The 5,000-nt window shown below is 44.0% G+C and overlaps 1 protein-coding gene across 4 annotated transcripts in view; it reads left to right on the top strand.

Annotated features, from left to right (window-relative positions):
- The window catches only part of LOC122265220 (G protein-coupled receptor 143), a 30,955-nt gene that overhangs the window by 9,157 nt on the left and 16,798 nt on the right, over positions 1 to 5,000 (top strand). The gene's annotated exons all lie outside the window — the stretch shown is intronic.

Below are 5,000 nucleotides of genomic sequence, written 5' to 3'. Positions count from 1 at the left end.
TTATTGAGTTAATAAAGTAGCCAGGCCGGAGAAATCAGCAATCGGCTGAAGCGAAATTTTGAATTTCCACATTGTTTGTTACTGGTAAGACTAGCCCATGGTCCTCAACGAAGGCTCCTGGCACTGCGCGAAGCCTAGGGGGTAGGGCATGGCGGTCGGCAGACGCCAATGCGAAGAATGATAAGCCCAAGAGGAGTAAGGTCTGGAAGATAAAAATCAATTAGTGTTCGTCGGCCGGGGGAGAATAGTACTTGTGAGCAAGCTTTAGGACGTCGAAATGAGACCAAGATTGTTCACCTGACTGTATGCATTTAATGTAGGCCTTGTTGTTCTTTACACTAATTACTCTAAATGGACCTTCAAATCTAGGAGCAAGCTTTGACTTAATATTGAGTGGTTGGTTGACTTTTCTAAATACTAATGCTCCAACTTCAATGTCCTTGTGGCGGGCCACTTTGTGTTGAAATGACAGTATTTTATCTCTGGAATTAGTCAAATGCTTCTTTGTGATCTGAAAGATGGACTTGTTTCTATTTAGAAGATATTCAGCATAATTATCATTATATGAAGGAACTTGATTTTCATCAAAGAGGTCATAGGGTAGTCTTTTATCCATTCCATATAAAAGAAAATGTGGGGTATCACCTAAGGAAGAATGGAATGTACTATTAATGCAAGACTGGATTGTTAATAGTGATTCATCCCATGTGTCCGATGTCGCATCAACGAGCGATCTCATTAATGAGAGGATGGAGGAGTTGAGCCTTTCTGTAATACCATTACTTTGTGGGCGGTAAGGGAGAATGTTAACACGAGTTACATTCATGATATCACATAGCTTATCCATGACTTTGTTATGAAATTCAGTCCCGTTATCAGTTGAAAAATACATGGGGGCTGAATGTCTATGACAGAAGTCGTGAAAAGCATGTGCAACAACATTTGCTGTTTTGTTGGGCACGGGGACGAGTTCACAAAAACGAGTGAAGTTATCAATGAAGACTAAAATATAACGATTACCATTGCGAGAAGGTAGAAAACCTGACAATGTGTCGCAAGAGACTTTCTGGAAAGGAAAGTCTGGAATGTCATATTTCAATGCAGGGGCTGGGTCATTGGTATTACCCTTGTAATATGGGCATTGCTTACAAGAGTGAACATGCTTAGCAACTTTGCTAATAAGGTGTGGGAAGAAGAAGCGTTGCTGAGCTAAGTGAATTGCTTTATACTTACCACAGTGTGCAGCTTCTTTCGACTCATGGAAAAGAGGAAGGATTCGACCTTCAAGGGATTCAGGAATAACTACAAGCTTACGAGATGCCTTAAGCTTTCTTGTCCTATATCTAGACTTGTAGCAAAGTAGACCGTTAGCATCGAGGTAAAGTTGACTTACTCGAACATGTCTGCTAGGGGGAGGTCTTTCATTCCTTTCTAAAGCTTGAATTAAGGGGCCGTACAGATTATCATTACGTTGCGCTATCCGAATCTCGTCCTCCGTGGGTGGGTCCATGGGAGGTACGGCTGGGGCAGCCAAGACCGGGGCGGTAACAGAATGAATGGAGTCGGAACGGCGATCATTAACATGTGCAGACCGGATCTCGTCCTTCGAAGAATCCTCAACGGTAGGAGCGGCAGTATTTGCCAAGATCGGTGCAATGTCAGAGAATTTCACCTTGCGGGAGGCAAAGGTGGGCGAGGAGCTAGATTCAGGCAGGTTGTGAGCGTCAGAGAGGGGAGCGCGTGATAGCGCGTCGGCAACGACATTTTGTTTCCCGGGTAAATAAACAATGGTGACGTCAAACTCTGCAAGAATTTCAATTGCGCGGGCGCGTCGTCCATGAGGGTCCCTACCCTTAAATATGGACGTGAGGGGGGAATGATCAGTGTGCACTTCTATCTGATATCCCAAGATTAGCTCTCGAAAATGACGGAGGGCCCATGTGATACTGAGAAGTTCACGGTCCGTCGTGTGATAGCGTTTTTCCGCTGAATTGAGGGCGCGACTTGCAAAAGCAATGGGCTGCGTTTTTCCAGAATGGCCATGTTTCTGGTGGAGTACTGCTCCGAGCCCGAGGTTTGAGGCATCAGTGGTGAGGACAAAAGGCAAACTGAAATCGGGGAAGGCTAAGAGTGGAGCCTTGATTAGTCGCGATTTAAGAGTTGAAAATGCGGCTTTTTCCTCGTCTGTCCACTGCCAAGTTGTATCCTTTTTAAGGAGATGGTTAAGCGGTGTCGCGATGGATCCGTAACCTTGAATGAACGGCCTGTAAAAACCTGAAAGGCCTAAAAATGATTTCAATTCCTTCTGGTTCTTAGGTGTTGGAAAGTCGGCAATGGCTTTAACTTTTGAATCATTAGGTGCAATACCTTTAGATGACAAGGTATGGCCTAAGAATTCTAACTTAGACTTGAAGAACTGACATTTGCTAGGTTGAATACATAGTCCTGCAGTTGATAGCCTATTGAAAACCTGGCGCAATTTCTTCTCGTGTTCAGAGAGGGAGGGTGAACAAATTAAAATATCATCTAAATACACGAGGACCTGATCATTAATTAATCCTGATAGTACAAGTGACATTAATCTGCTAAATGTGAGAGGGGAATTGCGAAGGCCAAAAGGACATACTAAAAATTCAAAGTGTCCCATATGAGTCGAGAAAGCCGTATATGGCACGCTTTCAGGAGCCATAGGAACTTGCAGGAAGCCTTTAGCAAGGTCAATAGTTGAAAAAATCTTATTATTAGAGCCAATGTCTTGCAACAACAATCTAAGATTAGGAATTGGGAATGGTTCTGGCACTGTTACTTTATTCAACTTGCGATAGTCGACCACTGGGCGGAAAGTATTATCCTTCTTTGGAACAAGGAGGAGGGGAGAGGCCCAGGGTGAATTGCTTGGTTGAATAAGATTCATGTCTAACATTGTTTTAACTTCCTTTTCCAAGGCCTGTCGCTTCGAATGAGGGATCTTATAACTCGGTATGTACGAAGGCTTAGCATCAGGCTCGAGGGTAATGGAGTGTTGAAGCAATGTTGTTTTTCCGATAGGACGGTCCTTGGTTGGCAGTACGCTTGGGAATTCTTTAAATAAGGTATTCAAAATATCATATCCTTCATGAAAATCTAAATTTTGCTTCAGAATATGATCAGAGCTCTGCTCATCAGGGGAAGATGATGTTGCAGAAAAAACAGGGGAGGGAACAGGTAAATCAAATTCGCAGATAGGCAATTCTGTGAATTCATAAGATATTACAGGTACACCAGCGTTAATAGTCAATGGGGCCGGGGTAAGATTAAATACATGCACCTGACATCTATTATCAGTGATATTATACAAGGAAGGTAATGTTGCACAACCTTTTACTCGTATATTATCAGGTAATATCAAAGCAGTACCATTTGCCGAAGGACAAGAAACGTCTATCAGTAGATCATGAAATGCCGGGATAGTAGTGGTAGCACTAGCTATAAACTTAGGAGCATTATCATTAGCGGTCCAAGATTTCGCACAGTCGTCAACGTGTTTTGCGCGCGAAGGTTTGCGTGATGCGGGTGCGCGCGCAGCGAGAGGAGAGGTGAAGCGAGGGCGGGTGGGAGGGGTAGGGGGGTGGTGGGTAGGAGAGGATGGGAAGTGAGGTGTAGACATGGTGTGACTATGGTCATGTGTGACTTCATAGATTGTCATTGCGGGTGTGAAAGGGTCGGCATGCGTCCATAGGCAAGAGGGAGTCCTTAATAGGTAATTCTGACCATTAAAAGTAATGCTATTACTCTGAGGGTGGAGGGAAATACCTGTACGGTATAAGAAATCATGACCCAACAAGAGGTGTCCGGGGGTAAAATTAGATTCTACAACGACAAACTTGTGAGCAAAAATTTCACTACCAAGAGAAATGTTAAGGACTTTGCTGCCTAAAGCTGATACCTTATCTCCTGTTATCCCGCAAATGGTGGTTTGACTCGGTTGCAAATCTAATGATAAATCAAAATTCCGCAAGGTATTCAACGAGACCACAGAACAAGAAGATCCGGTGTCTAAGAAGAAATATGCAGGCTTGTCATTCAATATGGATGGAAGCAATGGCGGCTGAGTGATATCATTAGGGATGCAACTAGTCGAGACAATGTGGTGTGTTACCGGTATTGTGCTTGTAGTGTCGCCGTGTCTGGGTGTTTTTGGCTTTTCCCTAAAAAATGGCGGTTTGCTTGGCGTTGCTGGAGCAATTTGTATGTTTGATCCACCTGGTCAGGGAACGCCGAGCAGTGAGGCCAAGGGTGTGAGCGTGTGCCATGATAAGGACAGTACGGTGTCGAATAACATGAGTCGGCACCGTGACCTTTCGCACAACAATTAAAACACTGATCTCTGTCTGGTGCCCAATTCGTGACGCAAGGTTGTTTACGTCTGGGTACATGAGGTGAGTTAGATGACGGGGGAAAGCGAGTTTTATGTCCCGTATTATATCTGTGAGGGGAGGTTTGTCTTGAGTGTTGTGTTTTCGTGTCATGGTTGTGGAACCGCGGGTTAGGGTTGCGTTGTGGTTTGTCGTTTGGTTGTTTGTGTTTGTTTGTGTTACGCAAGGGTGTGTTGTCTTGTGTGGTCGTGTTTGTGTTAGTCGAGGGAACGCCTGCATTGACTGATACTGCGGGAGCCTTCTCTCTGATTGACTTGGCAAATTCGCCGGGTAACTTCAGTAAATCAGTATCTTCACAGGGTTCCCAAACTTGCTCTTGTACAGAAGTAGGTAAAGAAGCAACTAGGATAGATTTGACCATATACGTCATAGAGGAGACGTGATGGTCGTTAAACAAGGATTTTACGTGGGAGTCATGGTTCTGGGGAATACTCTTAACCCATTTTGAAACTTGAACCCGAAGCTGATTGATAAAGAATCGAATGTCTTCTTCGGACAAGGAAGCAGGCTTTAATTGAATAAGTCTCGCGAACTGAATATGGTGACTTACATCCAAGGATTTGAACGAAGATCTAAATATATCCT

The sequence above is a fragment of the Penaeus japonicus genome, unplaced genomic scaffold, assembly GCF_977035675.1.
Source record: "Penaeus japonicus unplaced genomic scaffold, GWHDUDI00000001_assembly GWHDUDI00000003, whole genome shotgun sequence".
NCBI classification, from domain to species: domain Eukaryota; kingdom Metazoa; phylum Arthropoda; class Malacostraca; order Decapoda; family Penaeidae; genus Penaeus; species Penaeus japonicus.
The sequence above is the reverse complement of the archived record's forward strand: the minus strand, read 5'-3'. Positions and strand labels throughout refer to the sequence as shown.